Source organism: Euphorbia lathyris, chromosome 5, assembly GCF_963576675.1.
Source record: "Euphorbia lathyris chromosome 5, ddEupLath1.1, whole genome shotgun sequence".
Taxonomy (NCBI): Eukaryota; Viridiplantae; Streptophyta; class Magnoliopsida; order Malpighiales; family Euphorbiaceae; genus Euphorbia; species Euphorbia lathyris.
In genome coordinates, this window is record NC_088914.1 from 72525780 (window position 1) to 72538996 (window position 13217).

Below are 13217 nucleotides of genomic sequence, written 5' to 3' on the forward strand. Positions count from 1 at the left end.
GACATGAAAACAGATATAGATAGTACTGAGCACATATACCGGTTTCAAAGTGTATAATTTATATCTCATAATATTTTTCAAATAACTTAAATATCCAGATGACAGAACTCGAATAAAATTTCAGATTTTCAATACAAACGGTAACAGATAAATCAATCGATTAACAGAATTAAGTATAGTCTCAAAGAATTTTTACTTCCAAATAAGATAAAAGATATCGACAAACTAATGTATAAAGGGCCTGTTCCCAGAAGCCTACGCTCTAATGCAGAGAATATTTGACAAATAATTTTAAGCTCAAGAAAGTGTTTTATCATCTAACTAGAACAACCACTATTTTGAACAAATAATATTTTTATGAAAGTTCATCAGAACTGTTTTAAACGAACAAAAAGAGGAGATAAATTTTAAAAATCGGATAGAACTATTTTTATCAAACTTTTTAATATTAATTACCAAAGGATATTAATTTAAACAAAATACTTTTATCAAACAGATTTCATGCTAGATGTTAGAGATAATGTTCCTATTATCTCTGTTAATAGATTCTTATCTAGTTAGAGTTTCAATTTGTCTATATCCCTAGCTAGGTAGAGTTTCAATACTATTATATTTGTGTATTGTATTCCTATACAAACTACTATTGGCTCACTATAAATACAAGGCCTCTGAGCCATAATCACTAAGGTGATTCAAATCAATATTGTGCTATTACTTATCTCCCTCTATCTCCATAATATTCTCGTATATCAAACTATACATTCAACATGGTATCAGTAGTCTCAACTTCCGCATCCTCCGAATCCTCTGATAATCCACAATCAACAACCTACACTCAATTTCAAGCTGCCGCAACCGTCGCCGCCGCCACCGTCACTGTCGCTCCTGCCGCTGCTCCAACTTCTGCGGCTGATCAAAGCATGGACGAAGCCTTCGGTGGCTCATTTGCGACTTCGGGATGGCGGTTCACCTCGCCCTTCGTCACCGGTGAATCGTCGTTCCTTGTCGCGACAGCAGCGCCACCCACTGCGGCAGCTCCACCTCAACAGCCAACGGTGGCCGACTCTCTTCCTCAGGCGGTGCGTGCAGCCCTCCAGGCGTACCAGGCGGCCAGCGCTCAGGCGGCTAGTGCTCAGGCGTAACCCGCAAACCAGCAGAAGCTCTCTGCGTCTGCCGCCCATGTGCAACCCGTGCAAGTCCCCTCCGCGACAGCAGCTCCTGATCCGCGGTTTGTGCAAACCACGATGCTTCCAACTCCGATAATGTCCACCGCCGACGTTGCGGTTTTAGCCGCGATTGCGGCTGTTCCGCCTCCACAAAATCATCAACTTCCGGTTCAGCAGCCACCAATTCAATCCCAACAACCCTCGGCCACTCAAACCCTATTTTCTCCATCAGTACTTGCTGCCCTAGCCGCCTACCAGGCAGCCGAAGCCAGTAACAAACATCAGGTTATTTCTGAATCTAATACTTCACCATTTGGTTACAATACCCAATTAACCCGTGATCCCTCACCATCTTTCTTTTCAAATTCGTTTCACAATACTATTGATGAACCTTCAAATAATCTTAGACCTAATTTTATTTCTTCCTCCAATCCTCCTATTTCAACCAATCCTGTCTATATAGAACCTGTTTCTACCACTGTCAATCAACCACGACAACCACCGACAAACATCACCATTAACATCAAATTAACCCCACACAACTACAAAGCATAGAGAATGCCTATGGAATCCACCCTCAAAACCTATCATCTCTTTTCCCATATTATCAGTTCAACACCCCCTCCACCTCAATTTATTTCTAGAACAGGTTATGTGACATCTGCTGCGGATTTAATCATAAATCCATCTTTTTCCCAATGGGATGATTTAGAAAATGTTGTTAGGACTTTGCTCCTAAATTCAATCACCGAAGAGGTGTTTCCTGATATTGCTTATCTCAAATATTCACATGATATTTGGCTAGCTTTGGAAGATGCCTGACGGTTGTCGAATCCACCAAAAATAAATATAACTTCACAGCCCTTAGGCTTGCACAATGGTAAGCAAAGGTCGTACCCAAAGGACTAATACTGATCTAATTTGTAAATATAACCAAGCAAATAAATAAAAAGTAAAAAGGGGGGATTTGAATAGTTGATTGCTAAATTAACAAAAGTAATAGAGTTGAGTTGAAATTGAATAAAATGATTAATTAGAATTTCAGCTAAGGGATTCTCAGGCAAAGAATTCAGTTAGTCTTGATCATTGACAGAAATGATGTTTCTTTTAAATTGCATATCTGACTAGTTTGGTATATTCTTCCTAAATAATGAATTAACCAAGTAAGACTGTAGTTAACTCCTAATTAACGAATAACCTTACCTCAGCGGCTAAGATTCAACCCGTTAACAGCGTTAGGAATTAGAAGAACCTAATCTAAGCCAACCGATTCTCAGCGATATCGATTCAGAAACTTAATTACTCATTCACTTGATGTGATAAAGTCGAAAATAGATGTATTAATGTCACATGGAGAGTTCTCAGTTGTCAATCTGATTATCCCCAAATACAATCTAGATTTCAACTTTATAGCATCAATTGCTACTTATTCATATTCAACTAAATAATGTCTCGTTGATTATCTAGTTTAATCAGATAGTTGTATGCCAGTTTAATCAAATGAACAATCAGTCGTATCATTCAAAAGCAAACTAACAATCGAGATAAAATCCCTAAACATAGTGAATAAACAAATGATATGAATAAAGAGAAAATACTAGAAGAGAAACGATCTCACAATACTTGAAGATTCCTGCCGTTGAATTATCCCTTAACCGAAATAAAGAAGTTTAGCTACGAATAGCCATGGAAGAACGCATGTTTCTGTTTCAAAAAGAGAACAAAATGATACTGAAAAATAAAACCTAAAAAGAACCCTTTTCCAAGAACGTAAATTAGGCCTCTTGTAGAGAAAAGCCTCTCCTAAAAATTAGCTAACAAAATAATCTTTTTTCTAATCACAAATCTTTTCTAATCTGTCATATCTCCTAATTTGTGCATCCTTAGTCATTCCCAACTGTCCAGGTTCATTCTTGATAGAATAAGGTGTTGGGGTTTAGTGTCCTATAGACAATTGTTGCAGGATACAAACTTAGTGTAAATGAATTGTTCTTTATATCATTTGTTTTAATGAGATATATGTTTTATAACTATATAAAGGCAATCCCTTTTAAGCACTAAATAAAGTCTAATAAAAGGAAATCCGTAAGTTTGTTTAAAGTGATTATAAAGTGTTCATACAAGCATGAAGTGAGACAAAACTTTATAATAAACTTAAAACCACCCCGAGTCAAGTGATATGTTTAGGATTGATATATCACTGTTGAGACTTATATGTAACAATGTCTTCTGTCTGACAGAAAGCTGATCTCACAAGCTTCATATATATAGATATCTGGACAGTTACATAGATCCGATGAAACGTCGTTCATTAGGATTGGGGATCCGATTTGAGATAACAGGATGGGTAGATTCATCCTTGTCACCTGTTCATCTCATTGGTATTAATAGGTATAACTAATCCTCAGACTCAAAGGAATGTTAATTGGTCATCCTGAATTACTGAATGTGAGACTTTGATCCTGCGGTCCCACGATCCTTAACAGAGATGACTCTGGGGTGTGAACTGCAAAGGTTGGGTGTCACAAGAGGTAATGTCAGGGTAGTTATACATTGGATTGAGCATTTATCACTCCCGATTAATGGGAGATACATCCAAGGATCGCTTGTGGAAGACTCGACTCTAAATCCTTGCAAGGTGATAGCTTAAGAGTAAGAAATACAGATTTCACTTAACCTATCTATTTGAGTTGACTCGGCCTATACAAGTAAAACGAACGTCTCGCTATATGTGACTTAACATCACCCATAGTCATAAGATTCAGTTCATGGATGTAGTTGATAAAGGATCGAATTATACCGTAACTAATACGGAAGGGTTAACGACAGAATCAACCTGTCTTCTTAATGGACTCTGGGGGAATGATTACAGACTTGCCAATAACATACTCAGTACAACATTCCGTTATGCAAGGATTAAATATAATTTTTGAAGAAATTAATTTAATAGTTGCATACGGCCAGAAGTAGTAAGAACCTAATGGATCACACATAAGACTTGGAACCAAAAGAGAGATGGATGTCATTAATAGATGGAAGTCCAAATGAGCCCAGTAAGGCCCATTTAATTAGGGGAGGCTGAAATTTATATATAAGTTAGGAAATATTTTAATTCCATTAATCCTAATTTGATTAGGTTTGTGAATTAAATTAATTAAGAGATAATTAAGTTAGGAGTTTTAATTAGATTAATATACTCCTATTATTATCCAATTAGGTTATTTATTATTATCCTAAATATATTAGATATATTATAAGATAATAATTGGGAATCCTATTCTGAATTGAATTCCTATTAAGTAACCTATTCCTATCTAACTAGGGTTTAGATACAAGTTATTATATATACCCCCCTAATAAGTGAATTTCGACTAAGCCTAACCCCTCCCCTTATTGTGATTTTCGAAACATACAATAGAGAGAGAAAGTGAATTCGCATCCCCTAGTTCGTGGACAAGAATTCATACGGCTTCCGTCGATTGATTAATTTTCATTCATCTCCTTTTCTCTTTGATCTTGTGTTGGTTAATTAGAGGCAATCTATTTTGGTTGCATCTCATAAGGGTTGATTCTAACTTAACCTCACCGTGTTATACTTCGTGCTTGGGAACTCGGAGAAGAATTGTGGGCGCTTCTTTAACAACGGTAGATTGTTCTTCAAAAGGTATTCCTTCTTATCCCTCTTTATATGAAATAACGATTAACGGATCCTATGGTTAAAAGGAAGTAGGCTAAAATTTTTTTATATTTCCGCTGCTATACCTTAGCCTTAATTTTCTTCATAAGGGAGAGTCCTGATCAATTCTGGAGTCTGCGATTCCCGAAATCCTTAGTCTTGGGCAAGACTAACTCCATTTTCGTTTCAGCTCATCTGAATCAGCTCTAAATTCCCTTTTAGTCCAAATTTGTTTCAAGTTAAGTCCAATTCTGCTCCTTTTAATCATTTGAGTCCTGTGGAGGCAAATCACACCAAAACAAGCAATAATATCCGAAATGACACTAAATTAATTAAATAACGTAGCACTAAAGTGGACATTTGAACGTTGAATTTGACACTTATCAAAACACCCCACACTTACCCAATGCTTGTCCCTAAGCATATCAGATCATGTTAACAGCTCTTTACTCTTATGATTTCGTGTTTACCAACCTTTCCCGATCCCCCCTTATAATGTAAAGATTATCAGCCAACAACTCTCAAAGCCAAGACATTATTCATGTTTAAACATACAATGTAACCACTTGAAAAATCTCAACAAACAAGCTTTTGACCATGTACATAAGGTATGAATTAAAATCAACAACACCCTCATGGAAATCGCTCATTGCACTCAAGTGTTTAGGCTATAATTAATTTCAAGAAATCACTCAAGTCGCAACCTAAAATGAAATTACCATAAGCTTGCCAATATATCAAATCTCCACCACTTAGTATGAATTCAAGACACTAAATCAAAGGGACTTAAAACAGGGTGTAGCGTAGGTTGCGGTTAAGGTTTGGAAAGGAAATGGGAAAGAAAGGGAAATCGAGAGTAATAAAAATGTACATTTACTCTGAAAATGGCCAAAAAGGAAATCAAGACACGATTATTTACAAACGACTCACAATTCTTAAACTTCAGAATGAATGAATGTTTAAGACAAACTTAAACAACTATAGACATACTGAAATGAATAAGTTAACGAAACATTTTTTTCTTTCTGCTTCTGTTTTTTTTCTTTCTTTTTTTTTCTGCCTCTGATTTTTTTCTTTTTTCTCTTTTTTTTCTTTGAGGCTTCTTTTTTTCTTTTTTTCTAAAGCTAATACTTCAAACTAGAATAAGAAAGCTACCACTTTTCAAGCTAATGTCCATTTAGACACCTTTTGAAGCACAACCACTTATAACTAAAGGATTTATGCTAAATCCTTATACTTTGATGAATTTGTGGTTAATTTGAAGAGATTGCTTAAAACAGCAACAAAACACATAAATAAGTGAGAGAATGTACAGACTCTGATGGCTAGAATGTCCCTAGCCAGGGGATTTGAACAGGGGTATGTCAAGAACGGGGAAAAAGCTCAAATGTGGCTAACTAAGGGCTGGTACTGTTATTTTTTGTTAGTCTTGGGCAAGACTAAGGGTTCAAAGTTTATTTTGAAATGGCTAACAGAAAAAAACCTAATGCCCTTATCATTTTTAATACTCGAATACATCAATGTGGTCTCGAAATGCATAACATGGCAAGTTCTAGAATTTCAAACTAGAATTGGACAACACTCGGAAAAATATAGAACAAAGTGTAATGTTTTGTTCTTGCATTTAGGCTCAAAATCTTTCCAAAAATTGGGGTGAAGTTGGTGTTGTTTCATTCAAAACGTCTGTCATGTAATGGGAAATTAGTCAAGTGGTTCATATGCATGCTCAAGACAATTGTGCAACCCTGACCTTTTGAAATTGACAGTTTTACTCAAAATAAGACTTAGGGGTTTCAGTACTAAGTTGGCAACCTAGTTTCAACCGAGTGCAAAACTGAGAGCTAGCATTGTTATTTCTAGGGACAAAACAAAGGGTGGACACTGATAGGGGTATTTTACCCCTATCTTTTAGCGTAATTCACGGGTTGATTTTGGATAAAATAAATAAGTTTAATTACAAAAATAAAGTGTTTTGATAAAATAAAGAAATAAAAATAAATTTCGTACTTTCAGTTAATTTTCCGTATTTTTTATTAGTTTAGGAAATAAAAAACGTCAAGCTAACTCGGCTTGCAAGATTTGTATTTCAGGTACGAGCAAGGAGCAAAAATCTACTTAAATACGCGGGGCGTGAAACATGGTGTCAGCAATAATTGCCTTATCCACAGACGCCATGTGGAATTGACTCAGCATACGCGGGGCGTATGCCACCCTACGCGAGGCGTATGACACATGTCGGAAATGATTGGCCTAATCCTGAAAGTCAGACTGCATTGTCTCCCTGAGTCAACTCTTTGTACGCGGGGCGTATCACCATATACGCGACGCGTATCAGGCAGTTCCTCAATGTTAAAAGCTCAGAGATTCATTTACGCGGGGCGTGTTTTAGCTACGCACGGCGTAAAAGCTCCAATTCAAGCAATAAATCTTCAGAAACTCAAACACGCGGGGCGTACTTCAGCTACGCAGGGCGTGTTTGAGACAATTAGACATGGAATTGGTCCACATGCAGGAGATTTCTGACGGAATGGGCACTTACGCGGGGCGTAGACCACCTTACGCGGGGCGTATCATGGGATTTCTGCACCAAATAATGTTGCTCCATACTTGTGCCTTGTGAAGTTACAACATTACCCTTGCTTGATGTTTATAAATAGGAAGCTCTTGAATACCAAGAAGAGACACCATATATATTTTAGAGTGCTAGAACTATACTTGTTTTAGTTTAGATTTGTGTTTTTAGGCTTTGTGTAATAAAACTCTTCCATCTCGAGAGCTTGTTCGTTGCTCCCGGCATTCCATCGAAGTACCGCTCCATCTCTCCGCACACCAAGCTCGAGAGTTCCACCATTCAAGTCCTTAGAGAAGGCTTTTGAGTCCGGTTAGCTAGTTCCGAGGGTGGATTCTTCCCTTTACACTTGCTAATTAGCTTGATCTCATCCTATGTACTAGGCTTGTTTGTAATCCATATTTGCACCTTCCATGTTTATAATTTATGATTCATAATCTTCTTTTCTATATATTGTTGATGTTTGTTACTTGTTTTGATATTTATAATTGATTGTTGTGTAGGAGAACGCGACTACCGATGCCATTCGGGCTATTTTTAGGGATTCATATAGGTGTTGCCTTACCGGAAGTGACAAACCGGAAACCGTAGGAATTGACAAACCACGGAACTTACGAGCCCTAATTTTTGGTCCCAAGCATTAGACACGCCTTGACTAGGAACCACATCGTCTAAGTACTTCACGGGTCGGTCGAACTACACATAGTCGTCTTTGCAAGAGCAAAACATTAACCTTATGTGCATTATGAGTCGTTATTTGTCATAGTTATAACTCATCACCAACCGTATCACTTCTTAAGAGTTTCATTACATAAATTTGCCTCACCAGTAGTTAGGAGTAGTTTATAGTTGGTTCCCCCATCAACCTCAAAGTATTCACCGCTTAAATAACATATAAAACCGAGTCGTTTAATACTTGCAGTTATAAATCCCATGGATTCGATACCCGGTCTTAACCGGATTATTACTTGATACGACGGGGTACACTTGCCCCTAAGTAGTGACATCTAGTAGATACAAAGCACTTAGAAAGACCGCATCCATAGTCATAGCGCAATCATCGTGATATACATTTCGTCGTTAAAAAGAAGACTACTAGAGTTCGCGCTATCAAGTTTTTGGCACCGTTGCCGGGGATTTATAACATCTTGCAATATTAGACAAAAACGTTTTATTGTTAGTTTAAGCATTCTTTTTGTATAAATTGTTTATATATACTTTTACTAACATCATTCTTTCTAGTTGATATTATATTTTATTTCACTTATTTTATGCATACCCGATCTCGGAGTGATTCTCTTATTCCTATTGATCTCGAAATTGAACGTACTCTTTGTAGGATTCGAAAAGAGAAGATGGAAAACCCCAATGCTGAGGTCAACCAACCCGAAGGAAACCAAAGGCCACACGTGAACAACATTCGCGGGGGCAACGACACACGCTCGATGATGGAGATCCTTGCTCCGCACCGTCCCCAAAACCGTAACGGAATTGTCGCCCCCACAATACCGGCCAACACATACGAGATAAAGACCGACATGATCCAACTGATACACCAATGCGGTCAATTCGGAGGGGAACTCCACGAGAACCCTAACGAACATCTCGACAAATTCCTTATGTGTGCCGACACCTCTTGGCAAAATGGTGTTCCCGTTGAGGCTGTTAGACTAAAGCTGTTTCCTTTTTCTTTGACAGGGAAAGCATTGGAGTGGCTACACTCTTTGGAGGCAGGATCCATCACGTCATGGGAAGAGCTCGAGAAGGAGTTCCTTTCCTACTATTTTCCGCCGTCCAAAACAGTCAAGTTACGGACCGATATCACGTCCTTTAGGCAGTTGGAATGCGAGGCCCTTCACGCAGCTTGGGCTAGGTTCCGAAAGTTGCTCCGAAACTGCCCCCACCATGACATCCCGAAGCACGACTTGGTAAGAACTTTTTACCACGAGTTAACCCCCATTAACCGTGCGACTGTTGATTCCACTGCAGGTGGGGATCTATTTCGGAAGTCAGCTAGTGAGGCCTACGAGCTCATTCATGAGCTCACGAGGAAAAGCGTGCAATGGCAAGAGGATCGGCTTGCCGGCCCGTCGCGACACTAAATGTTTACTGTGGAGAAAGAGGCTCCAAAAAGCTCCATAGCAGAAATGCATAAGAAACTTGACTCATTAATTGCCCAGCTAAGCCTCAACAAAAGTGCACAGGTCCTGATGTGCAATCACTGTGGTGGAGACCATGACGGACTCAACTGCCAAGCCGGTAGCCCTTTCGCCGGCGACATCGAGAGTGTAAGTTACGTAGGAGGAAATCCAAGGTATAATCCTAATCCGAACTCCTATCACCACCACAGTAATAATAACAACGGTTGGCGGCCTCGATACCAACACTCGAACTTGTCATATGGCAATAATAATAACGTGTTGAGGCCCCCATCAGGCTTTGAGCAAGAATATCGGGAAAACGGGCTCGAGCAATCGCAAGCCACGCCCGGTAATCGGAACGCTCCACCTTCCAACAATGTACACGACCAATCGGTCACGTCTTTGTTGAAGGACATATTAACCCGTCTTTCCGATAGCGAAGTGTTTTACAGGGATCTCAGCCGCTAAGTAGCCCACCTGAATCGTCAACAGCAGGAAAGGCCACTAGGAACCCTCCCGGCAAACACTGAACAAAACCCGCGGGGTAAGAATCGGGAATCCGGACAAGCAATAACACTCATGAATAGGGGCAGTTCAGAGCCGTCAAGCTTTAACGCGGACGCCTTGCAATGAGCCGCCGTATAAGAAATTCGAGCTACTTCGACTCAAAACGTAGCATCGATTTGAATTTCTTGAACCACTTGTTTATATGTACTATAAACGTTTTTCAACTTATTTTTTTTTGTTTGTCTCTACTGCTAGTTATTTCTAGTTTCCGCCATCTCATCATCTTCCTTTTTAGCTATCATTTCATTTTTACTCTCATTTTTATTTTTTCAGTTTCATTTTTCTTTGTATCCTTTTGCATAAATAAAAAGAAAATCAAATCCCAATTATATACAAAAATTCGAGGCCACGCGGGACGTACACGACTTTACGCCCCGCGCATTTGTCTGTCTGTCCAATTTTCACAATTGAAGACACACTACGCAGGGCGTATCCACGGGCACGCCCCACGTACCCTTCCCCCTATGTCTAAATAACGCCACGTGAGGACACGCGGGGCGTACCCTAGGGTACGCCGCGCGTATCCTCAGGGAGTTGTGAATCACAACTCCCCATGGTAGCTTTTCTCATAACTCCCCATCACTCCTCTTCCCCATAAACCTTTCCCACTTCCACACTCCACCTCTTCTCCCCTCTAATCAACCTCCATCCTTTCAAATTCAAATCCTCAACCTCCCTCCACAATAAATTTTGCATTCACTATCATCTTAATTTCAAATTAAAACACACAAAAACATTAATTAAACATAAAAACCATAAAAACATTAACATCTCATTAAGTAACAACATAAATCAAAACTTAAAAAAAAAAATTCAAAATACTTCCAAAAAAAACCGAAAAATATTTTTCATTTCATTTTTACGCGCGGCGTACTCCCCTGTACGCCCCGCGTCCCTGCCTTTTTCTTCCATCCGAAAGGGCAGGAGGTGCACTACGCGAGGCGTACCCCCCCTGTACGCCCCGCGTATCACGACCCTATTGCGTAATTGACGCTCAAGAGGTGGGATACGCGTGGCGTGGCCGCTTCACGCCGCGCGTATCCCTCCTGGGGATCCGAGTTTTGCTTGGATCCCCACTTCCCTCCTATATATACCCTTCCTTTCCTCCTTTCCTTCTTCCTTACAACTATCTCAACTTTCTCACAACCTTCTTCCACCCTCTCTCAGTCCCTCACATCCCACCATGGTCAAGCGAAAGAACACCGCCGATATGCGTCCCCCTCGGGCCACTTGTGCCCGTACCAGTCGCACCCAAAACCGATCATCTCCACCTCCCGAACGGGAGGGAACACCCCCACTCACATGGCAATACCGGGCCCCCTTCCATCTCCTAACCGAGGAGGAGGCCAACAAGTACGAAGAACTTTGTGCGGCCACGGTCCAAGAGCTTCCGTTCATCCCGGATAGCGTGCTTGATCAACATGATCTCGGTACCCCCCTTTGAAGCTCGCCTCCGCGCCCTCGGGTGGCACAACATCTATAATAAGCAATACCATGTATACCCTTCCTTGGTAATTGAGTTCTTCACCACCCTCACCTCCAACGGGGTGCCCGGAGCCACGCTTTTCAACTTCCGCCTCCAAAACCGTCCCTTCACCATTGACACCCAATGGCTTCACAACCACTTCACTCATCAAGCGGAGCCTAGCGTCGCCCATTGGCCCGACGGTGTCTCCGCTCCCGAATTTTGGACCTCCATTACCGGGTCCGATAACTATCACGTATCCAACCTCCACCCGGCTTGTATTCGTGACCCTATTCTCCAGCTCCTTCACCGTTTCATCTCCTTCTACTTCACGGGGAAATCCGAGTCCACCAAGGTCAACAAACATGAACTGTTGGCCCTCTACTGTTGTGCCAACGGGCTCACATACAACCTTGCCTACCACGTGGCCGTCCACCTCCGCGCCACACCCATCCGGAAATGGGCCAAGCTCGGGTTCGGCCACCTCATCACCATCTTCTCCCTCTCCACTCTCGGCTCCGACGCCATCGAGCGCCTCCCGCGCCTTATGCCTCGGCCGTTGGACAAAAACGCTTTTAAATCCTTAAAGCGTCCAACTTCCGGCCCGGGCGAGACTTCGGGGGCGGCTCACTCCAATGAGGAAGGAGACTCGGATTCAAGCATGGGTCTCAATTTTAGCCCACCACCTCTCCACGACTTCAACTCTATCTACGCTCGTTTGGATATTTTGGAGGATAACCAACGCCGGGACCGGGTTCATTATGACGCCCAATTCGCCACCCTCAACACCCGCTTTGACTCCATCGAAGCACAACAACGGGAGGATCGGGTTCATCTCGATGCTCGCTTCGATGCCCTCATCAACTCCTTCGCCTCCTACTTTAACATCCATGGCAATCCGCCTCCACCACAACCATAGTTTCCGTTTTTCTTTTTTCTTTATGTATTTCCTTTTGATGTTGTTTTTGTTATTTCTTATGTTATTTTTCATGTTTTTAGTGTACGATGTTTTCATTCTAATATATATCGTTAAGTTCTGGTTGTGTTTTGTGCTTTCGTTGTGTTTGTTTTTGTTGTTTAAAATAACACCATGCAGGGCGTACCCCATGGTACGCCCCGCGTACCCTGCATTCTCCTACTTAAAAACGTTCAGAAACTCAAACACGCGGGGCGCCCTGTTCCTGCGCCTCGCGCATTTGAGTCTCTGACTCAAAAAGAGATAAACACGCTACCCTACGCGGGGCGCCCCCTGGGCACGCCTCGCATAGGGCCCCTGACCACCAAGGGTCTTCTTTTCCTTCCTTACCTTTATTTTTGTTTTTGATTTGACTTCTTTTTGTGACGCCCTTGGAATAGGCGTCATTTTAAATAACACGGAGGGCCGTGCAACCCCGCACTTAACGTTTGTTTTGCACTAACAAAAATAAAAATAAAATAAACACAAAAATAATTAAACTAATTTATCAATTCTTAAAATTTTTCCCGGCACATTAACCCCCCTCGGAAATTATTTAAATGTTATGTTGTTTGTCCTTAAATGTAAATATTGTCGGCACACAAAGGATCGATTCTATTAAGGAATTTTAGTCTTAATTTTGAAGTTGTAGAATTTATGTAAAGACTAGGTGATACT